Genomic DNA, 16,474 nt, shown 5'->3' on the forward strand with positions numbered 1-16,474 from the left:
TTTCCTTTTAATATTTTCTACTCTTATTCTATTGAATCAATGTCTTCTTTCATTCTGCTGAGATTGACAAATTCCTATAATTTCTTTCTGGATTCCTTACTAGATGATTTTTTTACAAGCACTTGTTCTTTTGTGTGTTTGGGACGAAGTTTGCTTTAATTACTGCTCTATTTTTCCTTCCACAGGCTCATTATTTCTTTTGTTGTACTCTTGAATTATCTTTGTGTGAAGAAGAAATATAGACTTAGAGCTTGTAGTTTGCCCTTGGACATCCTCTAATGTCTTCTTGGGTGAAGGCTGAGTCTGTTTCTTTGACCTAAGCAGAAGAAAGGCATATAATCCACAGTTTCTAGCCTAATTCCCATTTTCCAGCAGCTATTCATTTTAAGTGAATCTATTGTTCTGAGATGAAATTATCTTCATCTACAGCCTTATTGTCTAAATTTCTAATAGGGAACCAATATATATAGTTTTTCTGTTCCTATTATTGCCATTATTTGCTAGCATTCTATCCCAAAGGAAGTTCTAAATACTATTTCTGATTCTGCTCTGGAGCAGTGAGTATATTTTTGTTTCTAAAAGTATTTAGAAATTTGATCAGGCAAATTTTTGTCAGCTCTCCAAAGTCATCACCTTTCCAGCAGAGCCATGGTTACACACATTTCTGATTAGAGCATGGCTTTTGTAGCTGAATCAGAAGGAAGAAAATGGGTGAGAAACAAAGTGACCTTCACCCTTTTTTCCTGGCCGTTTCTTTTTTTAAGTGAAGTGTGTGTTGCCATGAGATAAAACCAGGATATGGTTTTCACAGCACAGTTTCATCTTTTCATGGGTAGTGTTATTGCCTTCCACATTCTGAAGTACAATTTTCCCAAGTTTTCTGAAGTTTAAATTTTTATTTTTTTCTAGATACTAAAACAACATATTAGTGGAAAGACAGCAGAGGGGTAGATTGACAGACATCTTGTTAAACTAGAAGTCTGAAGTTTTCATTGAGCTATGCTGTCATTTTACTATTCTACTATTCTTGTTCTACTGTGACTACCGGTCCTGTCTTCCATGATGGAATAAGTAGCTAAATGAGTGACCCAACTATATGGCAGGGTAAATATCTGATTACCAAATACCTATTCTTCTTATTGTCCTCTTGATTGCCCTCCTCCCCTTTGAAGCCCCAGCCCCTATCCTATTCCTTAGTTCACAATGGCATATCTCATTTTGCCTTTCTGCCTTTGAACTTGTCATGTATGGTGGGGGAGGTTCCCTTATGTACAAAATTAATTTGTTTTTCTCCTGGTAATCTGTTGTATGTTTATTTAATTATTAAACCAGCCAAAGAACTAAGAAGAATAGAGGCAAAATTTTCCTTCCCAACACTAGTATTGAAGAAAGTACTAAGTACTTAATCCCACTTTCTTTCAACTTTATGACATGACTTTTGGTTGACCAAGTAAATTATACTTGAAGCTAACTCTACTCAGCAGCTTAAATGTAACTGTGAGAAATGAGAAGTTTGAAATATAGGAAGGAAACTAAAGTGATGAGTTGTTACACATCGTGATGGCATGTTAAATATCATCTCATCTTGTACTAGCAACCACCCTGTAGAACACTACCATTTTCCCAGTTGAAAGCCAAGGAAAATATTTAACTAAGGCATTCAGTCACTTGTTCAAGATCACATAACCAGTAAACTCAGAGCCTTGATTTTAATCCATTTTGGAGGGTGTTTTGAACCTCACTTTCCATGTTTAGACATTGTTCATTTTGTCAAGTTATTGCAATCCCTGAATCTTAGTTTCTGCATTTGTTTAAAAGAAAAAAGAAAAAAAAAGATTATCATCAAATTGTATTAATATAAAATTGTTATGAGGGTGATATTGGAGAATGAATGAGGAAGTGCTTTTAAAATCATACTGTGCTATACAAATGTTAGATATTATTTATATACTCTAAACGTAGTCATCATCACCAGGTTTTACCATCACACTTAGCACTTAAAGGCCGTCAAGCATTTCAGAGTTTTCTTCTGACAAGGGGAAGATAACAGCAGGCTAAAATGAATGCTCTCTAATCCCTATCCACTCATATACAGTTGCTGTGAATTGATAATACTCCTCCAAATTTCTCACTGTAGTTTACTAGCATCAAAAGTCTGGTGAACAAGTAAAGCTGTATAGTCCCAAGCAGTATTTATCTGCTTGGGTCTTTATCTTGTAGCTTACAAAGTTGTACAAGCAACCTGCCAACCTGCCAACATGAAGGACATAAAATATTGCCTTACATTTATAGCAGGTTATCCCATGGTGCAGAAGTACAGACCTCTCCCATCCACGTTGATAGAACACCTGGTGGCCACTGTTAAGTGTGAAAGTGGAGATCCTGCCAAGTCAGGATGGGACTTTAAAAGAATTTGCTCCTACCCAAGGGAAGAGGTTTTAAAATTAAGGATGTTGTTTTGGTTATTTTGTTGACTTCATTAATGGTTTACCATCTTGGTTTACACATACTTGTATGTGCTACAAAATAACACTGTAAGAATAGATACATGTTTTTATTCTCAGGTAAATTTGAACATGTGACAGAAAATTCTGTTGGATAAGGGAGTTTTTCTAAGGATAAAAAACATCTACATATTCTCATATATATGTTTAAAATAATAAAATAGAAAAGATAAATATTAAAATAATATTAGAAATATATTTAATATTATACAGCTTGTTAAGAAACTTTGTATACTCCTGATAAACTGCTGAGAAAACCGAGGCCCAGAGAGATTATGGGTTTTCTCCTGTCACACTTCAGGCAAAGAGTCAGGACTCAATGTATGTGTGGAAAGGAGGGGGAAACATTTTATATTTACCCTTTTTTTTACATATACAGAGACTCTTCATTTAAATTAATTTAAGGGGAAGTTAGGCATTTCCTATAATTGAATTCCCAGGTAATGAATTTTTATTTCTTTATATCCCTGCCCCAAATCTTTAATTTTAGCATTTGGGCTGAAGTGTACTGGAGATGAATTTAATATTTACTTTCTCTTTTCCTTGATAGCTCGGTGTTATTGTCATGAAGGTCAGTATGCGGCAATTCAAAGATGCCTTTAGAATAACATGAGGAGTGGACAGTTGTTTGCCCCTACAGTGACTGGTCTGCTGTATTTCTGTATTGAGCAGACTGTATCTTTATGCTGCTAAATTGTTAATTGCCTGCTTTCCTATATTCCTTTTAGAAAATAACATTCCTGCCTCTTTTCAGATCAACAATCCAGTCTCCCTACTTTGCTGCTGTAAGAGAGGAAAATAATTTCCTTATACCCTTTCAGGTTCTTGGCTGAGCACACCCTGCAATAAAAGACAGATTAACAGGAGAAAAACAAATAGAACTTTAATTACATGTGTACCTCCTGCATACATGGGAGATGCCTAGGAAAACTAACTCCCCAAAATGGCCCAAGCCACCACCTTAAGTGCAACCTCCAGCCAAAGATAATAATATGTCAGCAATGGGGGGAAGCCAGTTATGGGAGGTGATCAGGTAGACTCAGTAAAGAGGGTATGGGATTGTTAAGCAGATCAATGTCATTGCCGTCTCCATTGATAAGAGTCTCTAGAGACTTAGCCTCCTCTTCCTGGTAACAGATGCCATTACAAATGGAGATTTCCCTTATAAATGTAAATGTCTCTTACAAAAGGGTATCTTATACTTGGTTTTCAGAACTTTGCCAGTGTCTGCAGCTTCTTAAAATAATCAGCCAAAAATAGTCCTTATGCCAAAGTGGCATATTTTGGGGTGATAAAAATTATCAATAATAGTATAGCCAATGATTCTGTAACATCTTCCTATGTTGACAGGTAGTAGGGGCACTAGTGGGGGTGAGGATTTAATAATATGGGTAACAAACCACTGTGTTGTATATTTTGTGTTACCCTTCATTGTTTATTTGTTTACAAAGTAAAGGCAATATACTTCTGAGAATTGGAGGACTTTTTTGAGATTAAAATGCACACGATTTTGAGATTAAAATGCACAAAACAAAACACCCTGACATTGTGACATTGTAGCTAAGAGTGTGTTTAAATTCCATTTGAATTCCATGTTTTCAGTTCTATTCTGAAGGGTTATATACATGTATATTCACTAAAACTTCCCAATAGTGACATTTTACCTTTTCTCAATTGAGAATTTATTTCATAATATTCATGGTATGAATAATTTTTACTGGACCTCTAATTTTAATTTTTTTTTATTTTCTCTTTTTTATCTTTGGACTACTGTACAAAACACTTTTCATTATTTTTGTGCAAAGTATGGGATCTCAATACAAATATGTACAAGAGACAACGGAAATCTGGGGTTCAAATGTGTCCCTCTGAACAATGTAAAAGGAGTGGTAAAGGGAAGAGAAGAAAGCATAGGGCTGCCAGTGTAGCGTTAGTTAATTCTTGCCAAAGGCAAAGGAGAAAAGTATTCCTGGGACTCTTTCCTCTGCATTTTGCACTTTTGATATAAACAGACTTCGGTGAAAATTGTCTAGTACTATTCAGCCCAACAGAAAAACCTTAGGGTCTGAGAGGGGATAGCTGAACTGTCATCAGGAAATTACTGAATGTCTGGCATCTTCTCTGATTTGACATCCTGAATTGGGCCAAGAGAACATGAGGAAAATGGACATAGATAAGAGAGGCGGCAACTTCTTCTGTCTGCCCAGGTACTAAAAATCTCAAGGGTATAGATAAAGAATGGTTCTTAAGTCTTTCAAAAGTCACACAAAATATTCTATGCGTCTGTAACTCCGAGGGCAGTTGGAGGACTGTTTGTGTGCTGTTTCACTTTCCTACATAAACCCTGACCCAGAATTCAGTGTCTTTATGGGTTTTCTCAAGATAACCTGCCCCACCTAGAATTCAGTGAGTTTCTAAGCTTTGCCAATAACCAGGTGGATGTTTGGAAGGACTCCTTCAGTAACATAACTATATGCATGACACTGCTTTCCACTCCTTCTCACTCCTCTTCTCGTCTCCTTGAAAGTTGCCTCCTGTAAACTCTCAATTTTCATATTATAATGTAGAACTCTGTCCTTTAATGTCTTGGTGCTGGCTACTGTGTCTCCCTGAGGAAGCCTTTTAAGACATCCCCCGTAAGATGAATTATGGTATCAGCTGTTAAAATGATGCACTTTTCCACATATACTTTTAAAAAATAAATGATTTAACACATTAAAAAGTGCTTGATTGCAGGGAAATTCTCAAAAGTGTTGGAAACATGGGATTAGCCACCTAGAAATACTTCCTAAAAATTATTTTCACAGTCATGAAGAGCTTAACAGACTGTGGTGCTATATACTCAGGTGCAATTTTTTTTTTCAGTTATAAAAAAATCATCATGTTGTATACTTTTTTTTATTGATATACAGTCTTATTAGTTTCAAATATACAATTGGTTCAACAGTTACCCATATTATTAAATCCTCACCCCCACTAGTACAGCTACTATCTGTCAATTTAGGAATACATTACAGAATCATTGGCTATATTCTCCTTGCTGTACTGCCATCCCATGATCAACCTAGATTATTTTTGATAATTTTTGTGCCCCCCTTTTTCCCCTCAACCTCCCCACCCCAATCCTTCCCCCTTGGTAAGCACCAGTCCCTTCTCAGTGTTTATGAGTCTAGTGCTGTTTTGTTCATTCTGTTTATGTGCAATTCCTTTAACTTTTTTTTCTTACTCTTTAATTATGAAAATTTCCAAGCATACCAAAGAAAATAGTACCATGACCATCACCCAGCATTAAAAGCCATCAACATTTTTCTATACACATTTTATCTATTCTTCCTGCTTTTTTTCTTTTGCTGAGATATGTGAAGGAAACCTCATTACACTGGAGTTGGGAGTCCTGAAGGGTGAGCTCTCATGCTCTCCTGCCCTATCACTCAACTTCAGTCATAGACCCAACCCGGATTAGAGGCTGCCTTGCAAGCCATACTACTTTCTTACCCCAGTAGGAGGAATAAAGGTTTTGTCCTCCTCCTCCATCAACAGCCGTTGTTACAACGAGCCAATGAAAAGTCACTCTACTTCAAACTCCCAGATTACTCCAAGGACTTTTTGTTTGTGATGGCCCTCCTAATTTCCCCCTTTCCTCTATAAGGGTGTCCTCTGCTTTGTTCTCCAGACATGCTTTTGATTTTGCCACAGCTTTCTTGTCATGAATTGTAGTTCTCTGCTATTCCTAAATAAACCCATTTTTTTTGCTGTTAATATAACTGAGATTCTCATTTTTAAGATTAATACATATGTCAAAGCACTTCATCCCTAAAGTCTTCAGTCTGCATCTCAAAAAAAGGACAGTTTGAAAAACCATAGTACTTTATCATAATCATTAACAAAGATGTTTAATAACATTTAATACCCAATACATGTCCAAACTCTCTGGTTGTTTAAAAATGTTTCTTTTTCAAAAAATTAGCATCCACTCAAGGTCCATTAGATTTTGTTTAATATGTGAAAATTTTTAATTGTTTTATTCTACTCTTATATCCTTGAAGTAAATCTGCTGAAAGAAAAATTTAAATAGAGAAGAAAAGGGATGTGGAACACCAGAAAAAAAAGCCTGGTGGGGAGGGTGGGGCAGGAAGGAGGAGGCATATCTCAGAAAGCACAGCAATAGCAAAATACAAGTTTTAAAGGAGAGGGCATTGCCATAGAGCCTGTGCAAATTCCATTGTAGGCTCTTTTCCAAACTTAGATCTCCTTCTGAAATTCTTCCAGTTCATTTTAACTTTTGGGTTACTGCTTTTATCTTTTTTTATGGCCACATTTTTCAGATGTGTGCTCATTATCTTTTGGCATATCATTTATTTCAAGGTGAATTGTATTTTTTTGAAAGCACATATTTGATGATTCCAGGACCCTTGACAGTTAAACTTTTAGTAGTGTTTGAATTCCCCACAATCTCCTTAGTAATTCTTTTTCTTTTTTGTTTACCCCACACTTGGAGTTTATAAGGACTTTTTCCAAATGTTCCCAGTTGTTTTCAGATTCCTACTCAATATATGATCTCCTTTTAGGATGGGTGTTGGGTATTTCCCATGGCTCCTTCCCTCTACGTATTCTCATTGCCATGCATGCTGCCTAAAGATTGCTCACGATGCTTAAAGAGTTTTGATCATGTTCATCCATATTTTGGGCTTGTGAGGATTACTTTGTCACCTCATTATGTTTAAGATGTCCATAGAACATTTGGTTTGATTTTGCTTCACTATTTTAGTTTTTCTGTTTATTTTTAAGACAGGTGCTTAGAGAGCGAGAAGATGCAGAGAGAGTGATTATCATGTTCTTGATCCTGGAAGAAGTCTAAGCCCCTGCAGTCTCTATTGTGTGTGTGTGTGTGTGTGTGAGCATACGTGACTATATGCATGACACTGCTTTCTACTCCTTCTCACTCCTCTTCTCATCACCTGTCCAAAAATTTACTCCTAAACTTTGAAATGTCAATCATATATGACCATCCTACTTACTGCACATAGCTGGAGGATATGATACCTGTAAATATTGTTTGTTTTTAAGTTAATGTTACAGTTATTTTAACAATATAAATTCTAGACATAGAAACACTGAGTTTCAAGAATGTCAACTTTAGAAAGAAAGGACTAGATCACTTTTGTTATACCCCTTCATGTGAGGAAGAAGCAGGATAGAAGTTGGGGGCACCTCTTGCCTGTAGTTGTGCTGCATCACAGTTGGATGTCAACATGGTCACTGTCAGTGTTCTCTGAGCCCAGTGAGGATGTAATGAACAGTTTTCTATCATCACAGAAAAATTATGGTAGATAATGAATTTACATAAATATGGGATAACAGTGGCAAGATTTAATCTAACAAATACCCTTACTAAACCACCTTGTATTATAGCCAGTTAACAAGTACTATCACCAATCTCTTATCCTAGCTACTTATAGAGAAGTATAGATACCTGCGCTGATGGATTTGAAATAAGGGATTAGCCATATTTACACATTACAAAAGATAGTTTATGAATGGTTTGTCTAAACATTAGTGTCAGTTTCAACTCAGTCTAGTTTTTTTCCTACCACACTGGAATCTTAAACATTTTTTTACTCCGAACCTAAGACTCTTAGGATAATAGTATAACTGACAAAGTCCACATGGCAGGCAGGGCTGGATACCCATAAATAGGTACACTGTTATCACAGTTTTTCTTAGTTTAGGATGTACTCAGATGATGCTCAGGAAGCATGAAAAGGATGCTTAGGAGTTAGGGTCACTCAGTTTTCCTGGTCTTTCTGAGTAGCACACACAGTCATTGGCTGGTAGACCTACTAATTTGCAATGCTCGGTCTCATCATGTCTAAGAGCACTAAAAAAGGACTCCATCAACATCGAAGCCCTCACTCTCACTGATTTCCTTAAATATCCTTTTTTATAAGGAAAATCTGGCAATTACGTTAAAGAAATAGTAAACATTTGTCAAGTTAAGTGTATATTCAGTTTATGTGTATCTGGATTGTGTCCCTTTTGAAAGTTTTAATTGTCTGAGCAAGTGTTGGCATAAACACCCACCACTACCCACCTGCCGATCTGCTGATTTTTGTAATTTGATCTGTGTATTATTAAATTGTTATCACTATGGGTCTTAAATGGTAACTGTGGATTTAAATACTTTAACATTTTTATTGAGAATAATGTGTGTGGAATTTTGACATCTTAACCCACATACTTGAGTAATAGGCACTTACGTCACCTGTCCAAAAATTCACTCCTAAACTTTGAAATGTCAGTCATATATGACCATCCCATTTACTGCACATACACAATCGTTTGAGAGGGTATTATTGGAGGACAGGGAAGAGTGTGAAAATAGATACTTTTACAGGTAAATTACGAAGTAAAGGCAAATAAACACTTAAGCAATATGCAGATTCTGCACAATGCCCTTATTTGCTTGTCGTTGTGTGAACCATCTCCTATTTGCCTACCTGTAATCAACTTTTTTATCTGGAGTCTCATTGTCCATTCAGTGAAATTCTATGCACTGTAGAGCAAGAAAGATATTCTCTACTTTTTCAGCATTCCTAACTGCTGCAAGATGTTTTGCTCAGATTAAAAGTTGTATCAGTAAACAAGTATATTACACAAACATCAGAAGATAGCATATAATAGGAATTCAACTAAGACAGAATTGTCTTAGAATTTAGAACTTGTCCAATAGACTAAGCTAGTTCATCAAGCCATTATTGCTCCCATACGACTGTGGCTTTCACCTGTGGCTTCATAACACCATTACCAGATCCTTTATCTATGGTCAATGTAAATTAGTCAAAGGCTCAAAGAAGGAAGCAGAAACTGCTATGAAGCTGAGCACATATTCCATAGATAATGAATGCTAACATTCTCTAGATATTGTTCTCTCTATGGTTATTAGAATAGTGAAAGATAGTTTACATAGAATTCATAGATATATTATTGAGAGAAAAGGGTCAAGAAAAAAAAAAGAAGAATCATTTTTACAGGATTTGCCCAAATGCATGGAAGTTACTTCGCTGTCTTTATATATAAATATAAAGACATGAAGTGGAGTTGAAGATTAAATTACAGGACTATAATGCCAAACAGTTGGTAACGCTAACAAGTGTTACCAAGTGATGGGCCCAAATGCTATTTCCTTCAGCTGATGATTACTACATTTTCTTTCTGTGAAGGAGGTCATACTCAGAAGAAGAATTACAGTAGCTGTTTGAATTTATACCGCTTAATTCAATGTTTAAAAAAGTTTTCGATCAAATATGGAAACTATAATTGCTAAATTTGAATTGGAATGCTAAAGTTGATTGTGGGTATGGGGTCTTGATAATCTCAGTTACTGCAAAGGATAGTGGCATCTACATGATTTTTGTTATTTTCCCATAAGATCTACAGCATTAGAGATGAGTTCCATCTAATATGCATCAAATATTGAGCATCTTAAATGCTAGTTACTCTGTTAGTCACCCGAGAACTCAGAGATAAATATCTCACATTCCATTATGGAAGACTTTTTTAATACTGAACTTACATAAATATCTTTTGGACGTACAAGCCATCATATATACATATATATACCATTTAACTCATCCTGTTGATTTGGGCTCAGCTTCCTGGCACAAGAAGATAATTTAAAATCTGGAATTTGTCATCCACTATATTAGCTGCTGTCTTTATTTCCTTTGCTTCCACCAACTTGTTTCATCTATAAAACTGACAGCTATTTCACTTATATTAGAAAAGTGATAAACAGTTGAAAAGTATAGTTTCGTGAGTTTGCAGTCAGGTAGAATTTCATCTCCTCAAAATATAAACACTGAGATGCAGAGAAAATTTACCAAACTGCTTTAATCTTCAGTCTGATAATATGCAAAGTAGTAAAATAATGTTTATCTTTGAAGGCTTATGTGACAATTAAATTCGTATTCCATTATTGCATTCAAAGTGCCTGGCACATCATAGGACTAACTAATTAACTAACCAACAAACTATGGCAGAGGGCCAAAGCCATCTTTTTTAGTTATTATTGACCCATTATTCAAACATCTATCGAATATTCACTGTACTTTAAGTATTGTAACAAGACCTAAGGATCTCAGAAACATTAACTGCATGTTCAAGTTTGCAATTAATTATGAGAGACAGATAAATAATCAAAAAGTCAAATTAAAGCAATCGTATCATCAAGATATAGTATTAATTTCATCCATTTTTTTCTACATCATTCACAAATTGCTAGCAAATGCTTTGCAATTTTCAAAAACTTGACATCTAGCCCCATCATCTGAAGATGAAGTTCAAATTTCATATGATAAAGTCAAATTTAAATCTATCTTTCAAGCCTTATTTTAATTTATCCACTGTGCTTTCCATATGCCAATCTCCAATGAAGCCAACAGTTCACCATTTCAAATCCATATCATGCTCCTTCTTGCTGCCACGATTTTGCACATACACATTTTTCTCTTCATATCTCAATTTCTTTGCTCTCTTTTCTTTACCTGGTAAATTCATGTTTTAAGAATAAGTTTAAATATATCCACTTTCATGAAGCCTGTGTAATTTTTCTAGGCAGAGGGAGTACTTGCCTATTATCACATACCAAAACATATCATATATGTCTTCTATAACTAAGAAAAATATTAATCTTAATACTAACCTTTTGTAGTGACAAGAGTATTTCAACATGTGGAACGTTTAATTTACTTAATCATTTTTACATTGTTGTACAGTTGTGTTTTGCTTTTAAAACTCTTTCAGACATATTTGTTCATATAGTTTTAAGATAAATGGCAGAGGTTGAATTTGAATTACTGAGTCATTGCATTATTATATCTATCTATTTTTTGTAATATTGCTAATCTGATATTTAAATACACTGAAGTATCTCATACTTTAAAGAAGCTTTCCACTTATGAATCAAAATGTATTTATGTATTACTAATAATCATCACATTTCTTTATATTTAGTCTTAAGGGATTTTTTATATATATAAAGTATGCTTAAGAAGATAACCATCTGTGTGGTATCTTCCCAACAGCTATTCAATCTTGTTCATTTTGAGAGTTTGATTTCCCTAAAACAAGAAAAGTTTTATGCTATTAATGATGCACAAATAATATATTTTCCTTCTAAAGCAAATGTCTTAGAACTTACTTTAGATGATTGCTACATGTCAAAATTTGTATCTTGAATAAATGGTTACAGATCCAAAGATGTTTCCATTACTCAAATAATTTTTGACTGATTTTTTTTGGAGTAGGCTTTAGAGACACACTTACAAAAATCATGATTTTACATTTATTCCTCTTCTTTTCTACTAAATTCATCACTTCACTGATAACTTGCATTGTTGACCGCTCAAAAGTTAAGCATACTTTCAAATAGTGAATGCTAAAAAAATAGTGTTTGAATCTGAAGCACTTCCAAAAGTGCATTTTAAATAATTTTTATACATCATTGAAACAAATGTAATCTTCTAGAAGGACTACTTAAAGATGACAGAACTAATCTTTTCATTAATTTTTTGTCTACCAAGAAAATGTGCTTTATTGTCTCGGTGCTCTATATTTGTATGGCATTTCACAATTTTTAAAGAACTTGCACATATGTGTTTTTCATTTGACCCTCACATCAGCATTGTAATGTAGGCAGGTAGGTATTAAATACCCTTGCTTTACTGATGATTCTGTGACACTCAAAGATATTGCGCTCACTGACACCAGAAGGACAGTGGACAGCGAAACTGAGACTAATACTCAGGACTTTGATTTCTAGTCTATTTTTATTCCTCATACTGTCTCCAAGTTGTTAGGATTCCTTATCTGAAAATGTTTCTAGAATTGTAAATTAATTAACCTGACATAGTAAGAAACTGTAAATCTGTACTTTATAAAGGGTGTTCTCGTGCCTGTAGAGAAATATAATAGGCTTCATTTTCTAGTACTTTTATATATTTTTTCACTAGGCAGTACATTATCTATGATAATGAAATCTCATGTTTTATTGCATGTACCAACAACTCAGCAAACTTACTGTACTCTGGGGTTTTAAGCACCTTGAATAGTCTTCTGACTAATTAATTATTGAGCTAACTGCTTGTAGTCTAAAAAAGACATCTTTCCAAGACCTACAATAAATTTTTACCTAAGGATAAATATAAAAGATTAAATAGCAAATCTCTTATTGTTTAGTGATTCTTAAATCACTTCAGCCATTCAGAAGACATTAAATCTACAAAACGAGTTAGGACAATTGATTTATTAAGTTCCTTTCCATTTTTATGTATGTAACATATTGAATATCTTCAAAGAAGGCACTCCAGGGAAACTCCTAGTTAGGATGCTCAGGAAAGTTTGAAATCTCCAAGGCTGCCATAGAAAGTTCCATGTTATGCCAGATGGTTTTCCAGAATTCTTAGATTATTATAAGATTCCCAGAAGTCTATGAAGCAGATCAGAAGTCATAGTAGAATCTGGATCCCTTCTGTCACTGCGTGTACTTTCGACTTTTAGAAACTTGACTTAGTTCATGTTAGCAAACACTTCACCCTTACTATATACCAGACATTTGGTAGGGCTGGCAACATAAAGGTGGGCAATACAAGACCCCTCCCTTTAAGTATCTTATCATCCAATAGGAGAAATAACCAGGTAACCAAATAAACTAAGTATGGTAAGTGCAAGAAAAATATGTGCAAGATAAAAAGGTGGCAAAAAAAAAAAAGAATTTCAAAATAGTAGAGAAAACAGCTTCCACACTGAGCCCTGCTTACCTCACTTCTTTATCTGGGGCAGTTTGAAGATAGGGAATCACATTTGCTCCATAGAGCATTCCATGACGTACAGAACACCAAATAACATACCAGTAGGCTGAGGTTTCCTTGGGACATAGAATATTATCCTGGTGTTTCACACCCTGGAGATAAGTGAAGCATCTAAAAGATGCTGTTGAATCCTTAACTTTACAATCGGATACTTGGATATTTTTTTTCTTTTTGTTAAATTCATTCAAAGACAAACCATTAGACTCTACCTTTGCATAGTTTTATCAAATATTTCCTTTGGATGACAGCATAAGGTATAAAATAAGATATGCCATTAATACAACAATACATTAATTGGGATTTAGTTAGGAATACAGATGCCATGCTAAGTATTTTGAGTGGAGAGAGAGATTTTCAAACAGAGAAGTAGAGGCTTGTGCAATATTTGGAAGGGCTGCAGGGGCAAAGGACAGAGAAGCTACCACTGAGGCACCATCTTGCAATACAAAAATCGAGGATTCTCAGGAAAATCCCTGGAAACCTAGGGAAGTTGCAGTCAGACTGCAAATGCTACTGGAGAATAATGATTTATCCCTCCCCCTTTATCCTTCCAAGTCTTCCTCAAAGGCTTTTAATTGTCAGAATTTCACTGGGAACCACATAGGAAACAGAGTTCCAAGAGAATTAGATCAAATTTTCTCCTTTGCCTTGTTTATGTTGCAACAGATCCCATCATGTACCTGCCAAAATAACTACTAACATAAATTTATACATTGGATTACTAATTTGCTTTTTATTAAGCTCATTATTATTTCCATTTTTATATTATAATTTTAGAAATATATATGGGAAGATAAGAAAGAATTACCATATAAATGACAAGCCATTAAGAGCTGCCACTTCAGTTTTGTGTAGGTTAAGTGACAGCACATAAAATGGTTCAGAGCATAAATTGAGGCTAGACCTAGGTTTCAGTTCCATCTTTACCACTATTATTGCACAATTTTGAGCAAGATACTTACACTTTTGGATTCTTGGTTTCCACATCTAAAAAATGAGAATAATATTCTTCAATTCCTTGAGTATATTAAAATAAATAATGCATAAAGAGTACTTAGAAGAGAACCTTACATACAGTAAGCGCTCAGTAAATGACAGAAGTTATTGTCGTCGCCAGAATCATCATCATCACCATTACCATATTTGTTGAGTAAAGTATAAATTAGTCAATACTTAACCTGGTATTTAGTCTGCAAATATGTTGAATTCCAAGTAAAAAATGACAGTCCTTAGAGGAGATAAATGCAGAAGTTGAGGTTATTTTTTTTCAGGGGAGCGGAGTGTGGGGATGCTAAATAGAATATCAGTCAATTAAGGAGGTGCATGTTTATGTGTGTTAACGTTTGAAAGGTTGTCATAAACAGTACGGAAAGTATGTTCAAGCTCATAGATGTGTGAGAATAAGATATTTTGGGAAATATATCTTTAGCTGAAGTTTAATGTTTGGTAAAGGGCAGTGTATTAGTCAGGGTTCCCCGGAGAAACAGAACCAATGGCAGATATTAGGATATATATGTATATATGTATGTGTGTGTATACATATATGTACACACACACACATGCATCTATGTATCTAAAAGAGATGTATTATAAGGAATTGGCTCACGTAATTATGGAGGCTGAGAAGTCCCACGACGTGCTGTGTGCGAGCCGGAGACCCAGGAGAGCCGGTGGCGTAGAGTCCTCCCCGTGTCTGAAGGCTGACAACCGGGAGATTTCCTGGGGTAAGTTCCATTCTGAGTGAAGAAGAAGACCAAGATCCCAGATGAAAAACAGGCAGAGAGTGAATTCTCCCTTCACTGCTTATTTTCTATTCAGGTCCCCACTGAATTGATGAGGTACACACACATTGAGGAGGCCGACCTGCTTTAGCAGTTCCCTGATTCAACATTAATCTCATCCAGAAACACCCTCACAGACACACCTGGAATAAAGTTTAACCAGACATCAGGTACTCTATGGCTGTCAAGCTGATGGGTAAATTTAACCATCACAGGCAGGGATTAAGGAGAGACAAGGATGAAATCATATATACAGTTTATCAATTATGAATCAGGCTGAAGAGTTGGATTTTATCCTAAAGGCAATCAGGAGCCAATTAAAAATTTTTGGCAGGTTAACGACAATATCAGATGTGGCTTAAGAAAGATCAACCTATTTTAATGTGTAGAGAATGAATTATAGGGGAGAGATTCAAATCAGAGAAATACAAAGATTAATTATGAAAATCTAGACAAGAAATGATAAGGGCTGAACTAAAACAGTGGTGGGGGAGATGGAGGGGAGAAGATAAATGACCTAAGCTTTAGAGAAGTTGGGGATGGAGGCAGGAGTACTCTTACCAAAAAGGGAGGAGTCTAGGGTGACAGCCATGTTTTTATCTTGAGCTAGTTGTGTGTAACACCATTCAGACATTCAGAGAGAAAGAACAGCAAGTTGAGGGAGAAAAGCTCAGATCAGAACAAGTTTAATCTGACATCTCTCCAGGATACCAAGTAGAGGTACCCGGTAGATACATGGACACTGTGGCTCAGAAGACAGCTAGACTGGAGTGTTAGAACTGGAAATCATCTAGTGGTATGAAGTACACAGGAGTAGACAAGACTTCTGGAAAATATATAGAATAAGTAAAGAAATGGGCTGTAGGTGGAACATAAGGAAGATGGAAAAGGGGGAAAGATATGAGACTGAAGAGGATGGGAGGCAGAAAGTGAGCCCTGGTTTTAAAGAATAAAGGGTTAAGGAGCAATTCTACAAGCAATTCCCAGTTACCATCTCATAAAAGAATAAAAAACAGAGTTCAGAGATTCTGAACAATTGGTCTTTTACAATTCTCTAAATTCTGTCACTTCCTTATTTTTGTCATTTGATTTTCCCAATCCACTTCACTGCTGTGATCTTCAATAAAATGAACATTCCTATGTAATTATTTTGAGGGCAGTATGTTCAAACATGTCAGGAGATAGTATCTCCCTCTGCAGCCAGTTTTCATGAACAGGGGTCCAAAGGCTCAATTAGGAAAGGCCAACTGAAATGAGTAGGGAAAGTATGTTCAGGCATGCTGAATTCATGCTCCAAAGGAGAAAGAACAATGACATTGAG

The 16,474-nt window shown here is 35.4% G+C and overlaps 1 long non-coding RNA gene across 1 annotated transcript in view; it reads right to left on the reverse strand.

Annotated features, from left to right (window-relative positions):
* LOC140844988 (uncharacterized) overlaps positions 1-15,105 on the reverse strand; it is a 160,685-nt gene extending 145,580 nt beyond the window's left edge. The window contains exon 1 of the long non-coding RNA XR_012123605.1: positions 14,979-15,105. This is a non-coding gene — a long non-coding RNA (uncharacterized lncRNA). The remainder of the gene's footprint in view (positions 1-14,978) is intronic.
* Positions 15,106-16,474: the final 1,369 nt, after the last annotated feature.

The sequence above is a fragment of the Manis javanica genome, chromosome 2, assembly GCF_040802235.1.
Source record: "Manis javanica isolate MJ-LG chromosome 2, MJ_LKY, whole genome shotgun sequence".
Lineage (NCBI taxonomy): Eukaryota > Metazoa > Chordata > Mammalia > Pholidota > Manidae > Manis > Manis javanica.